The sequence below is a fragment of the Euprymna scolopes genome, chromosome 46 (genome assembly GCF_053919585.1).
Source record: "Euprymna scolopes isolate OS-2025 chromosome 46, ASM5391958v1, whole genome shotgun sequence".
NCBI lineage: Eukaryota > Metazoa > Mollusca > Cephalopoda > Sepiida > Sepiolidae > Euprymna > Euprymna scolopes.
This window is the reverse complement of record NC_136527.1, coordinates 180358095-180371662: the sequence shown is the minus strand read 5'-3', so window position 1 is coordinate 180371662 and position 13568 is coordinate 180358095.

Genomic DNA, 13568 nt, shown 5'->3' with positions numbered 1-13568 from the left:
TTAATGAAAAAGCGACCGCGTGCTTTTAGACGGTGTATTTTATTCAATTTCGTTTGCATAAAATCAAATTAATATGAACGCGCACCTGCTTAGACGATGTCATAGTAAATTGTGAACCGCCAAGAGTTATCGAACATTTTCGGGACAGAGTACATCACTGCCCCAAGTGTAATGGTAGGTTGGAGTCCTCTGGTGGTAGGTCTCAAGGAACGAACAGTGATAGGTGACTAAGCACCTTTGAATCAACTGCTGTCGCCGAGAGGGGAGCTGCCGCTGCTGCTGCTGCTGCTGCTGGAAGTAGCTGAGGGGAACGGCTGTGGCTGCTGCTGCTGCAAAGAGTTGAGGGGATCAGCTGTGGCTGCTGCTGCTGGGGATAGCTGAGGAGAACTGGCGTTGCTACTGCTGCTGCTGGGAAGAGCTGGGGAGAACTGGCGTGGATGTTGCTGCTGCTGATACTGGAAAGGGCTGAAGAGAACTGGCGTGGCTGCTGCTGATGGGAAGAGCTGAGGAGAACTGGCGTGGCTGCTGCTGATGCTGATACTGGAGAGAGCTGAAGAGATCTGGCGTAGCTGCTGCTGGGAAGAGCTGAGGAGAACTGGCGTGGCTGCTGCTGCTGCTGATACCGGAGAGAGCTGAAGAGAACTGGCGTAGCTGCTGCCGCTGCTGGGAAGAGCTGAGGAGAACTGGCGTGGCTGCTGCCGCTGCTGGGAAGAGCTGAGGAGAACTGGCGTGGCTGCTGCTGCTGATACTGGAAAGGGCTGAGGAGAACTGGCGTGGCTGCTGCTGGTGACACTGGGAAGAGCTGAAGAGAACTGGCGTGGCTACTGCTGCTGCTGCTGGTGGGAAGAGCTGAGGAGAACTGGCGTGGCTGCCGCTGCTGCTGATACCGGAGAGAGCTGAAGAGAACTGGCGTAGCTGCTGCCGCTGCTGGGAAGAGCTGAGGAGAACTGGCGTGGCTGCTCTCATCTTGTATTTGATACATCATGCTGTTGGTTTTGGTGATAGTGAAGCTTCCTATCCATTGCATGCGTGTTGATTGGGCCGTGGCTGATTGAGGGCGGTGAAGTAGGACCTTGTCTCCTACTTGTAGCGGGTTCTTGTGGGAGAAGTGCTTTGCGCCGCTCTACATTTTGTGATCTGCTTCATCATTGGCCAGGGCGACATGGTGATGAACCTGCCTTAGCAGGGCATTGATTTGCATGCCATATGCACCTGGGTCATCACTCCTGGCTTCCTTTCTGTGGGGTATAGGCAAGCCGATGCTAGGGTGGCGACCCGTGATTGTGAAATGCGGGGAGACACCGGTGGCCTTGTTGGTTGTGGCGTTCATGGATGACACAACCGATTCGAGAACATCTGTCCACTCGCAATTCCTGTCTTCACACAGCATGTAGATGGCGTTCTTCATTGTCCGGTGTTGTCTCTCTATGTTCCCTGAGCTCTGTGGGCGCCAAGGGCAATGCAGTTCCTGTGTGATGGCCATTTGTTCGCAGAACTGTCGATACACTTCCCTTGTGAAGTGTGTGCCTCGGTCGGAGGACACTATGCGTGGCATTTCTCTGTGTCGGAGGAAGAACTGATACAGGCCACGGGCGGCGTCATTGACACGGTCTCTTGCACATGGTATAGCCATGAGGTGCCGGCTGAAGCTGTCCAGTATTGTAAGTATATACCTTTTCCCTTTGCGTTGGGCATTGTGACAGAGTCCACAAAGATGAGTTCAAAAGGTCTCTTGCAGTGGCCCATGGGCCAGCGGGTGCGTCTACCATAATTCTCCTTGCATTTTGCACATGTGATGCAGGAATCAGCATAGGCCTTGATGTCGTTGTTCTTGGATTCCCACCAGTAACTGGAGAAGAGTTCCTGCATCCGTGTTATGCCTGAGTGGTTGTTGGCGTCGTGTGCTTGATGGAGGTATTTGGGTCTGAGCTTGTATGGTACGACCAGCCTAGGGGAATGTTTTTTGTCTCTTATCATTAGCACCGTGGTTCCCGGTTCTAAGAAGAATTGATGTAGCTTTCTCTTGAACAACTTAGCTCGGTGGTCATCGGGATCAATTTGTGGACCGTCCGGGTATGATGTTTGGAGTACATGTATGATTTCGGCCAGGGTCTCATCCTTCTGTTGTTCATTTGCAATATCCATGTGTTAACAGATTTTTCAGCAGGAATGGAGGAGTAGGTGTGGTATGCGAAAAACGCGTCGCTCATGCATCTTTGTGTGTGGGCGTTCCGTGGTCTGTGCATCTTGGGAATAAGTTTCAGACTGTCGATGTCACCGATGCACCATGATGGGACGTAGATGCCTAAGCTCGAGCCATCCAGTGTGAATGTCCTTCCTGCTGGATTGGGGTCGCTGGGAGTCTTGATCTTCTTCTGTCCACAGCCTCTGCTGAGCATATCAGCCCAAATGTTAGATTCGCCCTCCACATATTCTAATACGAATTTGTAGCACGATATCTCGTCCTGCCATCTTCGTATTTTTGCATTATTGAATTCTCATTGGTCAAGATATGTCAGCGATCTGTGGTCGGTGAACACAACAAAGGGACGGTTACGTAGAAAGTAGTCAAATTTCAGTATCGCCCACTTCACTGCATATGCCTCGTGTTCCGTTGTGGACCAGTTTTGCTCTGTTGTATTGAAGGAGTGGTACGCGACTGCGGCAATGTTCTTCTTCCCGCTGCTGGACTCTTGCATCAGGATTGATCCGCATGCGACATCACTGGCATCAGTAGTGAGCGTGAAGGGCACGGAGAAGTCTGGAAATGAGATAACCGGCGGGGAGGATACTCGGTCCTTCATCTTCCTGAATGCTCTGTCCGCATTCTCGGTCCAGTGGAATGGGTTGTTGGCTTTGTTGAGCTCGTGTATAGGAGCCATGAGTTTTGAGAACATGCTCGATTTGATCTGTTCATGAAGGCACGTCTCAAGGAATTGTCTGATCCAGACCAGTCGGCCGATGAGACTTTGGAGTTCCTTTCTTGAGGTTGGGGGTTTCATTTCTCCTATGGCACGAACATATTCGGGGTCGGCCTTGAACCCTTCGCTGTTTCTTATGCGGCCGAGAAATTTTGCCTCAGGTGCGAGGAAGGAGCATTTGTCTGGATTCAGTTTAAGTCCAAACTTTTGAAGGGCCATGAACAATTGTTCTAGCGCGATGATGTAGTCCTTGAACGTCTTAGCATGCACCAGGTTGTCGTCGATGTAAGATGATATGTTGCTGCGTGATGTGACCGTGGCTAAAGCCTCTGCTACGCAACGGGAGAAGATTTGTCCGGCCGAAGTGAGACCAAAGGCCAGGCGAGTGTACTGGTAGCATTTGTCCTTCCATGTGAAGGCTGTTTTGTGCCGGTCCTGCTCATCTATTTCGATCTGCCAATATTCACTACGCAGATCAAGCGATGCAAAATACCTGTTGCCCTTGCCAATTTTGTTGAGCAGGTGATCCATCCTGGGTATTGGGTAGGGGTCCAGGTCGACTAGCACCTTGTTTAGCGCTTTTGAAGTCTGCAACAACACGAATTGACACATTTTTCTTACGTACGGCAAATACTGGACTGTTGAAACCCTTGGGGTCGCTGCATGCTTCAATGATGCTTTTGTTTGCCATGCGGCCAATCTCGGCATTGACCTCCTCTTCCAGGGCTTGGGCAATTGAATGTTGTTTTTGGCTACGTAATTGGCTGTTGGTTGGTATCTGAATGGGGCGGATGAATGTGCCCTTGTCACCATTTGCAGTATCGATGATGTCGGCATAGCGGATTAATAGGTTGGTGGTGGCCTCTAGTTCTTCTCGGTTAGGATGGTTTGGTAGTGTGAATCCTGTGTTGTGTTTTAGCCATGTAAGATTTTCGTCCAAGGTGTGGAGTTCATGATGGGGTCCGATAGCAAGGTAGTCCTGGATGACATTGGAATGTGAGTCGCCTGTGGGACTGTTTGGTGACGACGTTTGCCGTATGATGTTAGCTGTGTGTGTGGAGCCTCCGAAGAGAAAAAAAACGTCTTGCATCCGTACTTTTGAAATTTTAAAAAATGTGTTGTTGTTAGTAATGTTTCAAACCTTTAAAAAATGGTTTAAATTTTTATTTTAAATAAATGTATTTATGAATTGAAAATAAGGCTATAAATTTATATTTTGTGAGAACTATCGCAAAACATCAAGTCGGTTTAAAATTTACAAACACACTTTTCGCATTTTTTTTCGGCAAAGTTATCAGTAACTCTATAAAAATTCACTCTATCGAAAAGTTCCCTCTCTACGGAGAGGATTGCAAAGTCTAAGATTTGTCTGGCTCATTTTTGATCGAAGGTAGTTTTTATGAGCTTCAGTTTCGAGAAAGAGCGCCTACAGCTGGCAACGCTAATAGTTCGGGTAAGGAAAATGTGTAGCAATATCACAGTATAAGGGACGGATTCTCCAAAGTGGTATCTCTGTATAAAGTTCAAAAGTTCAAGAGGTCCGTTGATTTTGTCTTTTCCTGAAGCTTTCACGAAATACTGTAATCTCTTCCTTTCGGCAAAGAATTTATCTTTTTCTATAACTTCGTCAACTTCACCAAGCTGACAATCATAATTATCATCAAGCAGATTTGACGGTGGAAGAAAAGCGTATTTACTTGTAAGATTGTGAACTTGTTGAAGTCTGCAAGATATTTCTACAGTCAATCTGTCTATGGCAGACAGCATTTCCTGTCTCAACTCAGTATCAAACCTCAGTGCATCATCAGTCAATCGTTCACCATTCGTTTCTTTTTGCGGATACGATGCTCCATGCTTATCCTTATTTCAGGGTAAAGTTTTTTTACTCGTGTATTGCAGTGTTTACCATCTTTTCTCTAGTTGTAAGAAGGCAATCTCTCAACGACATCAGCCTAACAGAACTTTGTTGCAGATCCAGCTCCTTTTCTTGAAGATACTTCTGGGCATCATTGATTTCTGATAGAATAGTTTTCCAACAGCTCAGAAATAAAAGAAACAGAAACGACAATATCCAGTTGAGAATCAATGGTGCATCTGATCTTGTGGTTGCATTTTCTCATTCTGTGAGCTGTTCCAGGACAATGATGACTTCTAATAGTTTTTTACCACATCATTTACAGCATCTGTTCAACTACTCCATCTAGTTTCCATAGTCCGCTCGATATTTAGACCGATCAACTGCATCAAGATGTCCCAGCGATGTGTAGATGCAGAAAAGAATGAGAAAAACCGGTCCAGTATGCCAAAAATATAACAGAGTGAATCGCTACAGAAGCGGCATATACACAAGCCAGATTTAATGAATGGTTAGTGCATGGCACAAATCGAGCTTTTGGGTTTATTTCGGATATTCTTTTCTGCACACCCGATCGGTGGCGTGCATTGAATAATAGCAGCATTGTCAAATGTCTAGCCAATACAGTCATCAATCTGAATCTCATCTTTTTCCAAAGTTTAGAAATGTCCTTCGCGCTTTTACCTTTTGAGATACATCAGGAGTGCTATCAAAAATTATGCAAAAATATTTGCTTTCTTTGATCGGATCGATGATTTTCTTTCTAACCTGCTTTGTTAAAATGCTCACGAATTTATTTTGAATTTCTGGTGACGGATAAGAAGAAGCGATTTTCTTTCCCAGTTTAAGTTTCACCAAATGTTCACGGAGCACAGGGTCATACTTTGCCAAAAATTTACTAATTCTAAAAAAAAAATCCCTTTGTTTTTTTTAATCTCTCATCATTATGGATGTTTTCCCTGTGACCCCGTAGTGCCAAACAAATCTTTTGCAACCTCATCAGTCAGACTTCGGTTTAGTGAACATTTCTACAATGTTAGAATAGCCTGAAAATGATGATTATTCATCATTTTAGGTTCAATTAATGTACGAAATTTTAAATGTAAACATAATTTTTTGTGCTTTTTTCCGGCAAGATTTTCAAATTGTCCATACGCAATTTTAGGGAATTTCCCTAATAAAATAAAATAACACAATTCTATGAACAATGACAACAACTTCTTCAACTTAACAAGGGAAAAGTTTATTCGCAGAGCGTACTGAAGGAAGAAAGTAGAGTCGGGTCTCCACTGCCTTACGAGGTAGTTACAGCCGGCGGCTGTCGTCAATACCTTTAGTAGGAGCAGCGAAGAGAACAGGCGTCTAGCACCGACGAAGGCTGGTAGCGTAAGAGAGAGTTTTCTTTTTGGGACCGGAAGCTGTCTGGTCCCTAGGGGTTAATTTGTATTCGTGTGCAGTCCTCAGATTGGACAGTTTAATGCCGCATCACTCACTCAGAGGAAGCGAATGCGCGAGAAGAAAAGGGGTCTATTTGTGTCTGCTACACAATCGCATAAAACAAAATAAAAGTCGCATCAAGCAAAAGTCGAATAAAACAAAAGGAAAAAATCATTTTAGCCAAGATTTTTTGTTTACTCTAAGATACAAAGACGTCTGCTGGACAGAAATGAAAGCTTACAATGATTGACTCTAGACTTAACCGTGAAAGTGAAAACACTCTAAGATACAAAGACCTTTGTCGTACGGAAGTCAAAGCTTCCAATGATTGACTTGCATTGAATTACAACTTTTGATACTGGACATAGAATGGTAAAATCATAATCTGATAAAAATAACGAAATACAGTTTACGGGTTTAGAAAGTTTACATCTGCACATTTTATACGTGTCATAAACTTGTTCATGTTTCACAAAGATACAACTGAGAAATTTTAATAATCATTTCTATACTGAATTTTCAAAGATAATGTTTATTTATCTGTGACTTTCAATATTGAATGAATAAAAGAACACAAATATATTTAAAGAAATAATTTTATTTCCAATCTTTTAATTAAAGAAAAGAAACAGTTGAACATCTAATTAAAAATTGGGAATGAAAAATATATAAAATGTTTGAAGCATTTAATGAGTCAGACGTTGATAAAAATGTACAAGGGCTGAACGTGTTTTATTTCGTTGGGCCAACCATGCTCGGTGGATTATTAGAGTGAGGAGTTCATGAATAGGCGAAGTGGTACCATTTCCTCACCAAAACCTTGATTAGTAAATGGTTCGGGAAATACTATTCGACATGTCCCTATAAAAAGGAGTGAATCATTGTTGTGAGTTTTAGACGAAACCCAATCTGCTGATGCATAGTTGGAAATGAACTTTACCGTCCGTTGATTAATTAAAGTAAAGAAACAAATGAAAATCTAATAAAAAAGAAATTGATTTTTTGCAATAGAAATTATTGATGTTGCTTATCATATGCGTCCAGTTTTTTGCATTTTAAAATTATTGGAGTTGCTTGTCATATACGTCCAGTTTTTTGCATTTTAAAATTATTGGAGTTGGTTGTGATATACGTCCAGTTTTTTGCATTTTGAAATTATTGGAGTTGGTTGTAATATACGTCCAGTTTTTTTGCATCTTGAAATTATTTGTGTTACTTGTCATATGCGTCCGAGAAATGCTATATACGATTCGACATGCCCCTATAAAAAGGACTGAATCATTGCTGTGAGCTTTAGAAGAAACCCATGATACATAGTTGGAAGTGAACTTTGCCGTCCGGTGATTACTTAAAGTAAAGAAACAATTGAAAATCTAATAAATAAAAAAAAAAGAAATTGATTCTTTGCAATAGGAATGATTGGTGTTGGTCGTCATATGCGCCCAGTTTTTTTTTTTCATCTTTAAAATTATTTGTATTGGTTGTCATATACGCCCAGTATTTTGCAATAGAAATTATTGGTGTTGGTTGTCATGTATGATAAGTTCTATTGGATAGAATTATTGATGTTGGTAGTGATATAGGTCCCGTTTTTTTAATAGAAATTATTGGTGTAGGTTTGCATAAATGGCCAGTTTTCTGCAATAGATATTATTGGTGTTTTTTAGCCGACTGTTTTGTTTTGGTTCGCAGCAGACATTTTTATAACATTATTTGTTTGACTGTCTTATTGCATAATCCTATTGATGGTTTGTATGTACGGATCAAGTGTATTCTTGTATGGAAGTATTTTAAGATTATCCTTTATTAAGAAAGTTGATTTTACTAAAAATATCTATAACTTAAAAAGAATATCGGTTTTGATATATTTTAACAAATTTCGGAAATAAATGTTTTATGTATTCTTCGGACATCATTGCAGTGCACTTCTTTCGGATATGTTAAACTAATATGTTTTTGAAATATGTTAAACTAATATGTTTTTGTATATTCTAAACATATTACTTTAACATATCCAAAAATCATATTAGGTTATCATATCCCAAAAACATATTAGCTTAACATGTTCAAAAAACATTAGTTTAGCATATTCCAAAAACATATTAGTTTAAGATATTCCAAAAACATATTAGTTTAAGATATTCCAAAAATATATTAGCTTAACATATTCCAAAAACTTATTAGTTCATTATATTTAAAAACATGTTTTCGAATATGTTAAACCTATATGTTTTTGGATATGCTAAACTAATATGTTTTTAGGATATGTTAAACTAATATGTTTTTTGCATATGTTAAACTAATATCTACTGAATATGTTAAGCTAACATGTTTTAATGTTAAACTAATATTTTTGGATAAGTTAAACTAATACGTTTTTGGACATGTTAAACTTATATGGTTTTGAATATGTAAAATTAATATGCTTCTTTCTGAAAACATCTCCTTAGATAATAAAGAGTTAGGTTAAATTGGTTATTTTTATGTAATTATTTCATTAAATTTAATGCTGAATCAATTTGTGGGAAAAGCGTTTATGTTTTTTTTTTATTTATCCAGTTATCCATGGTGTTACTCTTAGTTGTTTTATTGTAGAGTGCATGAACTCTGCTTTGGATCTTATTTCAATTATTTTGGGAAAAGTGTTCCTTATTCTTTATGTCGCAAAATTATTTTTGATTTGATCGACTTGTAGAAGTGCAAGTCCTCATATGTCTCACTAAGGTTGAGTTTTTAGAAATAGAATATTCACGATATACAAGACTATTTCTTTTCCCCACTGTGAGTTCTCATATGTTTTATTAAATTTGATTTATAAGAACAAGAATAATCACATATTTTACAGGAATATGGCTTTTAACCACTGTGAGTTCTCATATGTCTCACTAAATCTGATTTTTGAGCACTAGAATAATCACATATTTTACAAGAATATGGCTTTTCACCAGTGAGTTCTCATATGTGTCACTAAACTCGACTTTTGAGAACAAGAATAATCACATATTTTACAAGAATATGGCTTTTTACCACTGTGAGTTCTCATATGTTTCACTAAATCTGATTTTTTAGCACTAGAATAATCACATATTATACAAGAATATGGCTTTTCACCACTGTGAGTTCTAATATGTGTCATTAAATTTGACTTTTGAGCACTAGAATAATCACATATTTTACAAGAATATGGCTTTTCACCACTGTGAGTTCTCATATGTGTCACTAAATTTGACTTTTGAGTAAAAGAATAATCACATATTTTACAAGAATATGGCTTTTCACCACTGTGAGTTCTCATATGTCTCACTAAATTTGACTTTCGATTAAAAGAATAATCACATATTTTACAAGAATATGGCTTTTCACCACTGTGAGTTCTCATATGTCTCACTAAATGTGACTTTCGATTAAAAGAATAATCACATATTTTACAAGAATATGGCTTTGCACCACTGTGAGTTCTCATATGTCTCACTAAATGTGACTTTCGATTAAAAGAATAATCACATATTTTACAAGAATATGGCTTTTCACCACTGTGAGTTCTCATATGTCTCACTAAATGTGACTTTTTAGAACAAGAATAATCATATATTTTACAAGAATATGCCTTTTCACCAGTGTGAGTTCTCATATGTTTCACTAAATTTGATTTTTTAGAACAAGAATATGCACAAATTCTACAAGAATATTGCTTTTCTTTATTGTGAGTTCTCATATGAATAACTAACTGTGATTTCCGCGAAAATGAATATTCACACATATTACAAGTATATGGTTTTTCGCAATTGTGAGTTTTGGTATGCTCCATTAAATCCGATTTCCTAGAGAAAGAATATTCACACACTTCACAAGAATATATTTTATCGCCAGTGTGAGATCTCATATGTGACTTTAAATCTGATTTTCCAGAACTAGAATAATCACACACTTTGCATAAATATGTCTTTTTCTCTGTGCGAGTGTTCATATGTGTCACTAAATTTGATTCATCAGAACAAGTATATTCATGTATTTCACGAGAATATGCATCTCCTGCACTGTGAGTTATTATATGTATTACTAAATTTGTTTTATTTGAACAATTATATTCACATATTTCACAAGAATATAAATTTTCTGCACTGTGTGTCTTCATATGGTTTATGAAATCTGATTCATCAGCACAAGAATATTCACATATTTCACAAGAATACATCTTTTCACCAGTAAATGTGTATAAAAATAATGACCAGTTCAAATATGTCTTTTCACTAGTAAATGTTTATAAAAATAATGATCAGTTCAAATACATCTTTTTACCAGTAAATGTTTAGAAAAATAATGATCATTCAAATACATCTTTTCACCAGTAAATGTTTAGAAAAATAATGATCAGTTCAAATATGTCTTTTCACCAGTAAATGTTTATAAAAATAATGATCAGTTCAAATATATCTTTTCACCAGTAAATGTTTATAAAAATAATGATCAGTTCAAATATGTCTTTTCACCAGTAAATGTTTATAAAAATAATGATCAGTTCAAATATGTCTTTTCACCAGTAAATGTTTAGAAAAATAATGATCAGTTCAAATACATCTTTTCACCAGTAAATGTTTAGAAAAATAATGATCAGTTCAAATACATCTTTTCACCAGTAAATGTTTAGAAAAATAATGATCAGTTCAAATACATCTTTTCACCAATAAATGTTTAGAAAAATAATGATCAGTTCAAATACATCTTTTCACCAGTAAATGTTTATAAAACAATGATCAGTTCAAATACATCGGTTGAGCAGTTAATGTTTATAAAACTAATGATCAGTTCAACTTCAGCAAAATTGTTCAACCATGAATATCTGCAAATAAAAAATGAAATTCAATTTTTTAGTATTTGCATTCAGTTTGTTTTATCTTAAATGGTAAAATATTTCATTAACATCCAGACTCTTAATTGATTCATTCTTTTACGTTTTAATTATTTGAATAAAAATTGTCTCCGTTTACATGGTATTCGCTATCACACGTTAATAAGTTTTACTTTGAATGAGAATTTCAAACTGAGATTTGATCATTCCTTTGAATGTTGCTATCATTTACATGAAACAAACTTTTGTGAACGTTTTCTACCTAAATAACGAAAGCCTGGTTTAATTCATAATTTGATTCATAGAGCTCCCAGGAGTTATTGACCTTGAAGACTTAACTCTGAAAAGAGATAAGATCAGGAAAATATTCGGTAAAAATGGTTATCCAGAAGATCTTATTTAAAAACTGAAGATTTAAAATTATCAATATTATTATGCTTTAAAATGTATTCTTTATTTCAAATTACGTTTTGGGAAAAGTATATAATTGAAAAACACATTGTTAGTATGATTATAACTTGTTTCCTTAGGTTTGGTGTATACTATTAGACCTACCTGTCTTTTGCGCAAAGTCATTGTGCTTTATGTCAACTGCGGTAATGTTGTTTATCAGTTCAAAATTCAAATGTGATGCTGATTTTGTGGGACGTGCTTTCATGCATTTAGTGATCCGGATAAAGCAGGACAATCCATTTAAAATTAAAAAGGGAAGGATAAGATTTGCAGTCTCCCTTCCTCTTCATGTCAAATCACACTTTATTTCTTTTGGGCGGATTGATTGTTGCTAATTCTTCTAACGAGCTAAGGGCATAATAGATTCACTGATTGATATAATAATTGAGTGATTGGTTTTGCGATATGAAACAAATGCTGTCAAAAATTGTTAAGTGTCAACTGAATAAAAGGAATAAATTATAAGATGGTCAACATCATGAATTTTGGAATATATTTTTTGTCAATTATTCACTATATTCCTATGTAATTATATTAAGCAGTAATGTTGTTTTTCAGTTTAAATTCAAATGTGATGCTGATTTTGTGGGGCGTGCTTTCATGTATTTAGAGATCCGGATAAAGCAGGGCAATCCATTTAAATTAAAAAAAGGAAGGATAAGATATGCGCCTCCCTTCCTCTTCAACTGGAGACGTTGCTATCAACCAGCATTTGGTTGAAAGTCAATGCTGTGTCAGTAATTATATTAAAATAAAGTGTCAGTAATTATAATAAACTAAAGGGGTTTAAGGTCATACGCAGAGCTGGGTTTAGAAAGCATTAACAAATTTGAATACAAAAACTTCCTTATAATTAAGGAGTGCATTATAACTTAAAATCTCTTAGGAGAAATTAATCCATCGTTTCCTACTCACAGTGTGCCATTTAAATCGTATCAACATTAATGTATAATTAACTTATTTTAATCTGCCCTAATACTTAAAATTTCTTTAAATGCTTTTTTTAAGGAGGAATACTCGTACAACTGATTTCTTTTGATAAGATAATAGTTAAAAACGCCTACAGCGGTTTTTCACCACGGCACCAGCAGTTCCTTGCCAATTTTATGCACGATTTTTATCGCTGATAAATGTAAGAGTTTTTAATTTTTACTTTTTTATTAGCGATTAATTTCTTTCTTATAATAAGAAATAACTCATTTCTTATAATATAAACGCTCAGAGAGCGAAATAAAAAGAAATTAATCGCTAATAATAAAATGATATGATCAACAAATTTTTCACACTCCCATATATTTATTGTCATCGAAATCGATGAAATTGCCTATTTTTCAATCAAATCGATAGATTGCATGCTCTAATTGGAGAACTATCGCGATGCACCAGCCCCCCCCCCCACAAAAAAAGAAAGAAAATAAGCAGATTTAAAAAAAAAGCAGATAAAAAAAGACATTAATTTGTATAAAGAACTAGCAGCGTGACCCGACGTTGCCCTGGATTAAATTATGATCAACAAATATTTCACACTCCCATATATTTATTGTCATCGAAATCGATGAAATTGACTATTTTTCAATCAAATCGATTGATTGCATGCCCTAATTGGAGAACTATCGCGATGCACCAAGAGGAAGCTTCACATGCGCATCGCAGTTACTTTCCCCCCCCCACAAAAAAAGAAAGAAAAAAAGCAGATTAAAATAAAAGATAGTTTCTTTTTAAAACAATGGCGTCATGGGAATTCTGACAAAAAATCTTGGATATTTTCCTGTCCTCGACTAATAATTATTTTTACAGGGGGGAAAAAATAATAAAATAATAATAATAATAATAATAATAATAATAATAATAATAATAATAATAAGGTATTTCCTTTTCATTGCATGATTGCTTAAACAAACTCCATTTTCTAATGCGTATAACGTTGTGTAATTCATGATCAAGAGAATTGCATTTGTCTATCACAACTTGTTGTTATGATTGAAAGTATTAGACGAATGAAAGACATCGTGCAATATTCGACTTGATGCCAACTCGTTGTCACAAAAAACTA